Below are 13,165 nucleotides of genomic sequence, written 5' to 3' on the forward strand. Positions count from 1 at the left end.
CAAACAACCTGAAGCAAAAGGGAGGTAGGTTGGGCCACAGAAGCACTCAGTGCCCTTGAGTAAGTGGCTTGACTTGCTCATTCCTTAGGGTGACCTTGGACAAGTCTCTTAAAATCCTTTTCCTCAGTCAACCCAGCTGGCAAATTTGTTTGGGGGTGAAGAAACACCAAAATGACATTGAAAAGCAAGCTGTGCCCCTGCATTGCCCTTTCCAGGGTAAACAAATCATACCCCAACATCCCCCCCGAGTCCGCCATCGGGAGTTTCCAGTGTGTCCTTTGTGGAGCCCTGTGGAAAAGCCTGGATGCAACATAAACTACACAAATGGTACACTTGCATATTCAAATATAGTGCAATGTTTGTTCATCTCTCAAAACGTGTGTACAGTGCTGATCACTGTATTATCTGTGTGCGTTCTGCTAATTAGCAATGCAAATATAGAAAGATTTCTTCTCCTTTTCCTCCTTTTTTATAAGCAGGGAGAAAAAAACTATACTTTTTGTTCTCTGGTACCCTTTCCTTAAAAAAAAAAAAGGCAAGCAAGATATAATAAACCAGTGTATTCCCATCTATTGGAAAGATAATATTATAAGTGTGAAAGATGGTTTTCCTGAAAAAGGACAGTTTTATTCATTGGCTAACAGAAAGCATTACTTTTACAGTTCAGGGTAGAAACTGCTATAATTCTGGTCGTATTGTTTCTTCTGGCAGGGAATAAATTCTCTCTCGTTTTTATACCTAGAGGTGAGTTTTTACTCTTTCTCTTTGAATTATACTGGTGGTCATCAGAGTGGTAGTGGAACAAGAGTGTGATGTTGCTGGAGTACTTCAGATGTAGTTGCTCAAAGCACTGCCACTATAATTCAAAGTGAAGAGAGTCAAACTTGCAGCAGGCGCACCAAAATGGAGGACACCGAGGTCTTTGTTTACTGTCCTCGTCCTCCTTCCCTTTGGGCAAGAGGCAGCGTGTGACATCTGTGTTGCTAGGTACAGGGAGCTGCAGCCAGCTGCACACCGCTGCTGCGCCAGCCGCCTGCGCCGGGACGAGCGCGGGGGACACGCGGGACGGGGCCGGCGAAACGGGGCCCCTGGTGCCATCTGGGGACACACAGACTCCCTGGCCAGTGCAGGACACAGGGACTGCTTCCTGCTGCTGATGGGCTCTCCTCAACACTGCTGGGCTGATTTAGGAAATAAAGATTTGAAGACACCTGTTCTAGACAAATGGTTGCACACCTATGATCAGCAGTGCTTTGCTACCAAAAATTACTGGGGGTGAAAGGAATATGTGAACATGTTTCCATGATTTTTCACCCCCAGCCTCATGTTTTGCACTTTCTACAAAATATTTAAGCAGGATTGTCTTTTTATAAACTTTACCATAAGTCACAAAATTGTATTTTGTCTACATGCCTAGTAGGATGCATATTTTTATGTATTGGATCTGGGTCAAAATCAGGAACATCAAAATCCTGAGCCTTTAAGACATTTGAGAGCTTGTAATGTTGTCATTTGCAGCTCCCCTTTGTGTTTCTTTCAAAAAGGGATTCTGAAGTGAGCCATATGATTTATTGTGACCATTCCCAAACATATCATTGTTCCTCAGAATTACTCAATCCTTTTTCTTTATTCACTGGATTGTGTGGATGTTCTCCCAATGGAGCTGCATGCACGCACTTGGCACAGACATATCCCAGCACATAAAAATAGTGACCTGGGCATGCACAGAGATCTTTTGAACAGCTGAGCACACCTACTAATTTTCTTGAACTGAAACCAGATCCCATCACAGGCCTAAGCTGTGCTGTGCAACACCTGAGTGGAGCCAGGAAAAGTGCTCCTCTCTTTATGCTTCATGTGGCTCCTGTTTGACCAGGGAACAGCACCAGTTTTGTCCAGGCTTTGCAGACAAGTCTGTTCCTGTCTTAAAGGAACAACCTCTCTGGGCACATATCAACATGATGGCCCTTAGCAGGATATCTGCATAGGCAGAACTTTGTTCCAGTCAGATGCTCCTGTTGTTTTTTTTTTGTTTTTTTAAAGGCACTTTTTAAGGTGGAAAAATGTAAACTTTTCTTTAAGGATTACCTGAATCTCTCTGTAATTTATGGCAGCACCTTGACTCTGGAAGAAATTGCATCACATCCCCGTGAAAAACACAACCTAGTGGAAAGAGTAAGATAAACTTGCAAGCTCTGCTTGTAATATGGAGTAACAATACATGAACATACTGTTCTTCTGCTGCTACTCTGGAGAAAGAATGAGGGTAAAACGTGTGAGAGAGCCACAGTTAAATTACTCACTATTAGCCCCTACAGTGTGCTTCCAACCTACGTTGATATATATATACAGAGAGAGGGAGAATGTCACAGTTAAATTTTTTTACTAGTATAATGAGGAAAGAGACCAACAGAAGAAGTTCCCTTGGCTAATTTTCTAGCCAGCAGCCACTGCAATGTTCCCACTAGGAGAGACTGAAGAAGTGAGAGAGTGATATAATAAATAATGACTGGCTCTGCTGGTAAGGAGAAATTATCACTGTGCTTGGGGGATCTAAGTATGTGCTCACCCAAGATACAGGGAGGGGGAAGGGGCCAGGAGCACTCTGTCTTGTCTTGAGAAGAACATTCAGCAATGTTTGAATTAAAAAGGATTTTAACCACTGCTTTGTCTGCTAAAACAGGGATGGGAACAGCTGGATGGAGGGGCTCTGAATGAGATGCATTAAAAGATGTCAAAGGAGTTTCCAGTCTAATCTCCTGTTCTAAATCTCCTCCCTAAAAAGGAGGCATAAAGCAAAGGTAGATTCACAGCCAGGCTCAAGGATGTGAAATCCCATTGATTCCCCCAGGGAACACGATCCTGTGCCATGGGCACAGGCCATGAGAGATCATGCCCTTGGTGGGCTACTTGCCCTCTGGCCCCAGGCTGAGCAGGCTTGAGCCACAGAGGAGTTTCCTCTCAGAGGTGATCTGAGCAGAGGCGGAGAAGGCTGTGTGCAGCTTGGGATCTCACCCCAGCCACAGCTCAGGCTGCACTGCTGGGATCCATGAGCTGTTCTGGTGGGAAATGCTGAAAAGGTCCAATTCTGGCTATAAGGCTTCCTCAGGCAAAAAAATTAGCTTCATATTTTTAAATCTGAAAGGCTTTTTTTATTTAGCATAGAATAAAAAGGAGAGCAAGCCAAGAAAAAGATCAGTAAGATGAACAGTGTGTGCTTGTGCCTCTGTTTGTATTCAAAGCCCTGTCTTGCAATGTGGCACTTGCCCCTGCAGGCAGGCACAGTCCTTAGAAACGAAAAGGTGCAGTTCATAGAAAAGGTCTCTTGAAGGAAAGAAAATAAGTGTTCTGGCTTAGCCAGACACCGGTTTTCAGCTTGGTGCAGGGCAGTTGGGTACGGTGCGATGGACTGAGATGCAGATGTCAGCTCAGATGGTCAAGTGGTTCTGCCTACCCTCAGGTTCTATTAATTAAAGTACATAGAAAAAGTCATAGGAGTTGGGTCTGCTAAAATCTCTTGATATTCAATGATAAGATCAGCTATTCTTGTGAGATTTGCATTATTTTAGAAAAAAAAAAAAATAATAATAAGAAAAATCTCCTTAGAAAGGCTTGGAAATTTTTGAAGCCATCTAACCTGAATTAAATTCCAGGCTCAAGCTTGAATTGCAGGCCTTATCTTAAACCCCATAGCTAAACAGGGCCTCCTTTCTCATTCCCAAAAATAGTATGCTGCTTTCTACATTTTGCCACATAGACAGAAATAAGTAATCTGGGATTTACTATGATTTAGTTCCTTTAAATGGAACCAACTTTCACATATAGAGTTGAATATTTCCTTCCTAGACTATATTTCAAGCTTCTCAAAAGAAAAAAGAAGCAGAGAAACAGAGAACCCACAAGCACCCTTTCTTTTTTTTTTGTGCTCCAGCATCATGAAAATCTGCATGGTGAGATGCATTTCTCACCACATGCCGACTGCAAATTGTATTTGAAATGGAAAGTATCAATTAAATCAGCCTTTCTGAACTGCCTGGTGACAGCTGCCATGCTGCTGAATGTTGACGACACTTGTAATATCAACAGATTTGGGCCCTTGCACTGGAGAATATGAAACACTTTCTAGCCATCTAAATACAGGTTTTGCAAGCAGATTAAGATCATAATTTCCATCACTAAGGACAAAAATGTTCACTGCAAAAGCCTTTTCTTTATGAGCACACTCAGTAGCATCTTTTCTGGTGCTGGTTTTGTTCAATGATTTCAAAACTCTGCCCAAGCTCATGGAGGGGCACACTGAGGTTGGTACATGGGGTCGGTGGAAGGCTGGGCTGGTTGCTCAGATAAGCCAAATTGCCCTGGGAATCCACAGATTTGAGGGTCTGGAGACAGATAAGGAGCCCCTCAGCTGGTCTAGTCAGGAATCTTGCCCTGGCTTGGGGGACAGGGCTGCTCCTCACCTACCCTGCCCTGGCACAACAGGAGGCAAAGCTGCACAAACTGAGAATTTTAATATCATCTAAAACTAAGCCAGTTTTCTTTACAAAACAGCCATTTGCTTAAGCTAGCTGTTCTTTGGAATGAATGTTGGATTTGAGTGAAGCTGCCTTTTTTTCCAGGTTACAGTTCCTGAGATGAAGTGAAAAATGGCAGAAATGCCAGGGAGAGAATTCTGCTGGGATCCTCAGCATCCCTAGTAGACAGTGTGCCTGTGGAGCTGCTGGTGGTTGTGCAGTCGGGTTTTTGCCCTATGGGTTTCTTTATTTTATTAAGTATATAAAATCCTGTATTTATTCCAAAAGAGAAGTATTTTGTTTATTCTTTAAAATCTAGAAGAAGTTGGAGGAATCCTTGTTTTCAGAGAAGCTGCAACCTGCAGTGAAAGGGAGATGATGTTAGAGTGTATGGTAGATGGAGAAACAAGTAATTTAGCAAAACCAAAATTTCTTTGCCATTCTCGCATGATAAAAAAAATCCCATGCAGATATGAGGCACAGTCTGGTGTGCCTATGCCAACGCAGAATATGAGCAATCCAGCTCCTACAAAGTCTTGTGGAAAACATGGCCCGGGTATTGCTTTTGTGAATAGCAGATGCACTTCATTTTTCATATGAGCAGCGTGCCTAATCATGTATAGTGTACAGTACTTAGGTTAACAATATAAACTAGACCCTGAGAAATATACTATTGTAATCTTTTCATTATTTATCCATTTTAATCTCTATTAGGAGAATATGTATAATTTATTTTTTATTTCTGCAATGAATAATATAACTAAGATCTCTTTATACTTTTTATTTGAAAATTCCGTTTTAAAGCACTCTGTTGGATAACATTCACTATATTTTCCTTTTTTTGATAATAAAAGTGAAAATAATATGCTAAGCTTTTGTACTGCAATGCATATTAAAATGCCCTTAATGCAGTGATGTTCCTGGCACTCCAGAGATTTGAGAACTGCTTTAGCTGTGCACTGAGACCTTGGAGTTGTATGGCCCAGCACCAAAGACCTGAATATTCATGCTAAATTGTTGGATTTCGGTGCTTTTAAAATCTTGTTTTAAATTTCTTGTCCTCTTTGCTCCTATTCAGATTTTACCCCATTTAAAAATGTTGCTGTCAACATCAGAATCACTCTTTTTGCCAACAGTTTAAATGATGATTGGGCATGGACCTTAATGCTGCTACCTCAAATAGGCAAAGTCCCAGGTAGGGAAGGGGTGAGTAAGAGATTTTTTTGGCCAGAGTATTGTGATCCAGAAATCATGTCTTCTGCAAGAATGTTCCTTGATAGAGTTGAGCCCCTCTCTCAAAGTGTGGAGAGCTTCCCAAAATGTCCAATGTCCAGGGATTTTCTCCACAGTGAGGTTTAAAGAGTCTGGATGCATGTGGCCTTCAAACCAAAAACTCCTCTTCAAAGATGTAAATTGCTAATTATTATTACTAATAGTACGACAGTCTCCTAAAAAATTCCCCATGTATTTTGGGGCAAAAATAAAAAGAGCTGCCTCCATCAGCTTCCTTCCCTAAAGCGAAAGCAGTCAAGGGTCAAGGCAAAAAGACAAGGACAGAAAAAGTCAGTCAAGTCTCAGTCATGACAGATGTATTCCTTGAGAGGCCTCCTGCCAGCCTGTGCTCAAATCCTGGCTGCCATGGAGGAGACAGGTCCCTATGCTGCCCACTGCCATCAGTCTGCATCCTTCAGGAGAGATTGGCTCTGATTTTGGGGGGTCAGTCTCAATTCCCCACAAGAGATGTCAAGCAGAAATTCTGTCCCAAATCTTGTCCTTGAGAGTCCCTCCCCTCTTCTAATAGTTGCTATTGCTTTCACAGGTATTTACCCCTCTAGAAAAACAGAGCTGAATAAAAGGAGCGGGGAAGTTCTGGTCCCATGGGGTTTATTCACTAAATTAATGGATTGGTACAATCTATTAAATGAGTCTTGTTGGTCTAGAGATGCATGATTGCCAAATTAATTTGGTATACAGTAAGGTTAGCTTCTTTCAAAATTCAAAATGTGAAGAGACAGCATTGGACCAGCTTAATTCAGGATTAAAATTCTTCAAGAGGTACCCATTTAACTCCTCTGGGGTGTCCGTGCTACCCTCCCTCCCAGGCAATTGGAAGCAGCAGCATCTGCAGTAATGGAGATCAGCTGTGTAGTCTAAGCAAAAACCAAGCATTTTGGACACCAAGAAAACAGCTCTTCCCACTCCCTGCCTCATGGAAGGAAAGACATTGTGCCCATGGATGTAGGGCCCCAGGGTGGTTTTAAATTAGCTGAAGACGCCTGCATGAAGTTTGACTGCAAGAACAATGTGGTAAAACACATATTACCACTTTCCTACATTATTGTTAATCACTATTTTCTAGAACAGTTAAACTGCCATCCCCTTCCAGAGAATAATTACTGCTATTTAATTGTATTTATAATTTAGTATACACCTGAAAAATATGCTATAAAATATCAGGGGGGTTCCCTTTAATACTGGTGTTCCATTTACAAACTGTCACATTTATAATGCGTCTTTAATCTTCTGTGGTCTGCTAGAATTTTATATTAAAGTCTGCTTTGTGCTTTAAATATTAAAGATTCTGCAGTACTTCAAAAGGTGATAATGCCTGATGCTCTGGTGGTGCTTAAATCTCAACAGCTAAATATATTGAGGAATGTTCGGTGGCCCTGGCTTAATTAAACATGTATGTGTATTTTCAAATGCAATCTTTTTCTGCTTGTTAGGTTTTTGACAAACCTCCAAACAGGTCCAGGTGGAACAAAGCATGTAAACAAGCTTGTGAATGCAAGCTTAAAACACTCAAATTAGCACCTTCTTACAATTAATATGCAAACCCTGGGATCTCGGTTATTGATAATGCCATTTAATATTATTTGCAGCTGAGCTTTATATTCTAGCCTTTTAATTTTTCTAAGCTGTGTCCACTTCAATTATGTGAAAATGTACTGTTAGAGACAAGTCATCCAATGAGACCCTATTTACTATGAACAACTTACTCTGCCCTGTGTAACATAGTATAAATTACAAGGCTGTGGGAGCATTTCAGTACACTGTTGGCTTTACAGTGTTTAATGGTCTAATTTAGCACATACGACTAAACCTGGAGCCATCGAGGTATGCACATAGGTTAACACATAGTCTGTTTATTGTTTTCATTGCTGGTTCCCCACACACCCCACACACCCCCCTTGGGTTAATAAATTCACTTATTGCATCTTCTTCTAGATTGGATTGCAAGGGCTATAGGGGAGCCAAACTCTCTGTGGTAGGAACAGGCATGATACCCACTGGTGAGGCTCTGCTCAGCACCAGGGAAGGATGTGAGCCCCTCTCAGCACCCTGATACATTTATTAGGTGTGTTTTCATGGGAATAAAATTGCTCTGACTGCAGTGTCTGCTCTTGCAGGTTTTTAGAAACAGAAGAATGTTTCAGAAGGATTTTCTTAGTTCCAAAATAACAGGACAGCAAAGCTTGACAGCCCCAAAAGATGCAGAGATTGTGCCCCACGGCTGGTCCGTCCACGTGGCCACTTTCATTGGCAGTCATGGTGGTCTGACTACTCCTGCCCAGCTAATTGGTGCAGTCACAGACAGTGTATATAGTTATGGTCTTGTGTTAATGACATGCTGCTTTGCCTGCCTTAAAATAAGTCCATATCCAAATGACCTGACCTGTAATTTCTTTTTAAATTTTGCACTTTAAACTATAGGTTTTCTGATTAGGTGTTTCATATTTTTAAAAAGACAAACGTATAAATACAGACATATAACGGCATAGGCATATGATTTGATGCATATATCAACAAACCAAATAGCTCTGCATGTATGTGGGAACATTGCCTTCCAGCTCTGGATAATAGAGGCTGGCCATCATTCCAACAGGGAAGGAAACATTTCATATGTGAAGAGATATGGGGAATTATTTCATTTGTTTTGGTGACAATATGCAGCAATTTTCCGAATGCATTTGAAATATGATGAAAATATCTATGCATGCACCTGAGAAATGTTCTTTTATTCTCCTGTAATAGGTGAGGCGATGGCAGAAACTGGGGAGGCTGAAATAGATCTACTGCAGTTTTAAGGTGAGGCGATGTTAGCAGGAAATGACAAGCAGGCTATAGTTATTATAATACCCAGGGCAAATCAGCAAGCACGCACAGTGATAGACAAATCTAAATTAATCATAGCAAAGGTGGTGTGGCATTTCAATGTAAACTTACTCTACTGTACGGGAACTTGTAAGAATATTGTAAAATAGGTGAAATACCAGTCATCGTATGTGGCTAACAAAATGTTTTTCCTAGAAAATACAATTGCAAGCTGGACTACTGCAGCTGCCTATTTTCAAGAGAGATAACTTTTTCAAATTTTTATTTTAGCAACACCCGAAAAGCCTAGTGATTGCTTTTGGCAAACATAGGACTACGAAAATTTTAAATCTCTCAAACAAGCACCTTGAGAAATCAACCTCCCCATTTTATCTTGCATTTTAATGTTCTTCTATTCAGACACAAGGGGACTGGTTAGCTAGTTGTCATTAAGTCCTTATGAGTGAAAACTGTTTGTTTCCCTGTAGAATTCAGCATGTTTTCTCAGCCTGTAACCATCACCTATAATTAAAATGTCGTCCTAACAACATCAAGGTGCAGAGAGTAAAAGAGTCAGTTCACCTCTGGAACTGCACGCTCTGTGGAGCTCCACAGCCCCTCAGAAATGGAAGCTCAGAGAAACTGTCTCTGTGATCTTTAATGGATTTTTAAAGATGACAAGAAAGGAAATGGGAAACTAAAGGCATGGAAGACATAAATTCCCTAAAGGTGCATTCTGAAGTAAATCAGAGCAACTGAAAAAGTGAATTCTTTGAGCCCTGGGATATCTCCCAGGTTTTTCAGCTGGACACTTACAGCTTGTCGGGTCCCTGAACACCTCTGCTCTGGGCATGCTTTGACACAGCGAGTCACAGAAAGATGAACAACATCACCTGAAGTGCTGTTTGAGGGGCAGAAAATTGCTCCCATTGCACACTGCTGCCTTTACTCTAAATCACATGACTTACTACAACCTTCCTTCAATAAAAGAAGTGCCATTTAGGTATATTAACTTCTCCAGCTGCAATAGGCATCCTTCTCTCCTTATTTCCACAACAGTTAAATGCAGTCAAAGAAAGAGGTGAAGATCAGGTTTTATAAAATCAAACTTGAATTGTTCTCAGGGCTACAGCTGCACGAAAACTAAATAACAACAGGCAAGAGCAAGAAGCTTAAAAAAGCTCTGTTACCAAATATATGTTATTTAGATATGTCTGTTTCTGTAAACTGGTGGGGCAAAGAAGAAAATCAGTTTGCCTTCCAAAGATATCTGACTACAGCTGTGCTTTGTAATTCTCAGTGACTAATACAGGCTGGGGCTGAACATTGTCAAACCCTCTGGAAGAAAAGAAGACTCTATTTTTAGTCAGTTTCATTTATTTATTCAATTTATGAGATCGTGTAATATGTATTCATCAATCAAATAGAATTTGAATATAGGGTTTACTGGCAAAATTACAGTGTCAATCTCAAGTCTTTATAACAAAAATATTTTGGTGCATGAACAAACATATGAACTGTATATATTAGAGTGGGAAGGAGGTTTGTGCACTGAGGACTCAGCCCTGCTCCTGAGGCTTAGCTGGGCATGAAGGACCCAATACAGTGTGTTATGCTGGGGAACTAACAGGACCCAAATCTGTCAGAACAGCCACCAGTGTCTGTGTGGGTGCTATCAGCGTGCTCACATCTCACCAGAGCTTAATGCTGAAACATTGGAGGAATTACTGCATTATGGTACTTAATTACTTTGGGCTCTCCTGGATGTTCATTCTTACTAAAAAAAAAAAAAATAGCCCATTTTAAATTTGACTGCTTTCCTCCTATTTGTCTGCAATCTACTGGTAATCAGTTTCATTAACTGTGGTTCTTGAGTTCCAAGATCACTTTGGAGAAACTATAATTTATATTTTTTTTATCTGCAACACATATCACCATATGTGTGCATTTATTTCTCCTTCAGAAATAAAAAAAGCCTTCTGTAGAGTGAAAAGAGGGATATTGGTAAAGATGGTAGTGAGTATTGCAGAAGGTAGTATTCTGATAATATGTATGTATACAGGAGTAGTAACTGTAGACTACTCTGTTTGGAAGGTGTTATTCTGGCTTTCTTCTCTGGTGTAGATGGGTCCACAGAAAATGTTGTTCTTTTCAGTCAGTCACATTTTCACTCAACTACCATAAATAACACCAGTCAGATATGAGAAAAGGAAACACTTTCTGTTTCCATGCTCTCCAGAATTGTGAATCATTGATTGCTATTTCAAGTATGAGCTAAAGCACTCAAGGAAGATTACTTGCTCAAAACTATTAGTGTTATAAACCTAATTATTATGGCATAGAAATCAGTTGCAAGGTTCATGTACCAGCATCGTTCCTTCAACATTTAATAAAATTTGTTTGGGGAAGGACAAGACAGGAGTTTTAAAAATCAGCTTTATTACCAGAGTGAAGCACTGCAGTGTGAGAGATTGGAGGAAGTCACTGAAGGACAGGAATTCAATGTTTGCTTAAGCTGAAGGCAAGACATGTAACTGCAGGTAAATCCTTTGGCAACAGGCACAGCAGCACCCTTCCCCAACAGGTAAAGGAGGAACGCAAAGGACAGAGTCATTTTGGGCGCAGGGCAACACAGTCTATCACTCCACAGGTGCAGGATGAGGCTCTGCCAGTAAGTCCATCTCCCTGTATGAGCTTTGCTTCAGCAAGGGCCATGAGATCAGCCCCTTAATCTGAGCACCTCCCTGGTACAGCAGGGTTTGGTTTATTAGCTCTCTAGCATTAGAGCCCTATCGATTAATGAGTGTATCTAGAGACTCTAATGAGGAAGAAAGGAGAGGGATATGATCACATATCCCTACCTGATACTGCACATGGGGAATAGCAATAATCATAGTGAGAATTCAGGCTAGATGTCCTAAGCATTTGTCATAAATTACTCACAGCTCTCTTTTCTTTTTCTTCCTTTTACCTTGTACTTCTAGCCAGTTTTCCATGTATCTCTCTGCCTTTTTGCTTTCTGATGCCATTATCTCACAACAAAAGCTTCCCAAACAAACCCTTATTTCTGTCAGTCTTTTTTGGCACCTCTATGTTTAAAGCACCCACTTGTAAGCAATTTACTCCCCACACCCATATGCAAGGTAATCACTTTTAAACAGAATTTAAAAGAAACAGATCATGTCATTGTATCAGTCTGTTTTCTCTAATGTTATCATTTTCAGACTCCAATGCTCTTTCTTCTCGTGAAATGTTCCTCATATCTCTCTCAGACTGATTTATTGGATTGTTGCTTTTGTTTTTCTTGGAGGGGAATTATGTTGGTCATTTTTAGTGGTGCTTTTCCTTTAATCAGTAATATGTTTTTACAGCTTCAAAACACTCCAGGATCCACAACTTGCAAATGTCTCTGATTCTTGATTTCTTTCAATTTCCTGCTACATTGGAGAAAAGGTAATAGCAATTCCAGAACTGAAGGAAAGAGGAATCTTGCCATGTTATCAACCAGCTGCTGCCTTTTCTACTGATAGCTCTTAATTGCATTTACAATTTCCTCAGATTTCCAACTATTTCTGTCAGATTTGCTTTTAACTCACTACAGATTGTGTGCATTGACTGTGCAACAACCTCACTCAGAGCTGAAATATTTAATCACTACCCATGGATAAATGTTTTCATACTTTATGCTATGTTGTTTAGAAGTGAGGCATATATAAGGAACAAAAAATCTGTCAGTATGCATTTTCTATTGGAATGTTGCATAGGTTTTTAATTGGAAAATAGGCTTTTAAAGGTAATCATAGCTGAAGACTAGAGTTAGGAAGTGAAGCATATTTTCGCGTGATTTTTCTTCTTAACATAATGAACCTTTTTGTGTCTGTCATGGAAAACATGGAAATTTCATTCTCTTCTCTGTAACTATCTTCACTTAAATGTTTTAGGTTCAGTTGCTTTGAATGGTTTGCAAGCAACCTAAAGGGCTGTGTTAATATTAGCCTGCAGTGAGCACATACTGGCACTTTGTTGCTGTTTGGAGAAATGACCGGTTTACTTGGTTATATTGACAGCTCTACTGTAAAATTTGCTGGCATTAAAGGTCAAAAAGACCCAGTTTTTCCTCCAGTTGCTTCTATCCAAAAGAGAATAAATCTCAGAGCAGAATCACTTCTCTGACAATAATTTATGAATTATGCACTGACTGTGTTTGAATTGAGAAAGGCTTTCATATCCTTTCCATTAGCTCAGATTAAGTTTTCATATAGATGCTGGGAAGCATGCTAGCAATATCCTTAGCTCATTTTTATGAAAATTTTATCAGTGCTTTTTTCTGTACTACACTCCAATTGGGATGTCTCAGAATCTAAAGCTCAGCTTTGGACATGAACTTCTCTCAACCTGGCTGGCTGCTGCTCTAAAGGTTTCAATATTTTATGGGCTCTGGCTAACTCAGCCGTGAGATTCAAGCTGCAGAGATTTAACTCTAATGTAAAATCATGAACGGATGAAAACTGGGATGTCATAAGTAATACATCTACAAGAGCAGGATGCAGTTACCA

At 40.3% G+C, this 13,165-nt stretch overlaps 1 protein-coding gene across 1 annotated transcript in view; it reads left to right on the forward strand.

Moving 5' to 3' along the window:
• Window positions 1-13,165, forward strand: part of LOC146766756 (uncharacterized) — a 106,317-nt gene that overhangs the window by 69,063 nt on the left and 24,089 nt on the right. Inside the window, exons 12-13 of the mRNA XM_085586414.1 lie at window positions 8,550-8,603; window positions 11,981-12,062. The gene's annotated coding sequence lies outside the window, so the exon portion shown is untranslated. The remainder of the gene's footprint in view (window positions 1-8,549; window positions 8,604-11,980; window positions 12,063-13,165) is intronic.

Source organism: Lonchura striata, chromosome 8 (assembly GCF_050655825.1).
Source record: "Lonchura striata isolate lonStrDom1 chromosome 8, ASM5065582v1, whole genome shotgun sequence".
Classification (NCBI taxonomy): domain Eukaryota; kingdom Metazoa; phylum Chordata; class Aves; order Passeriformes; family Estrildidae; genus Lonchura; species Lonchura striata.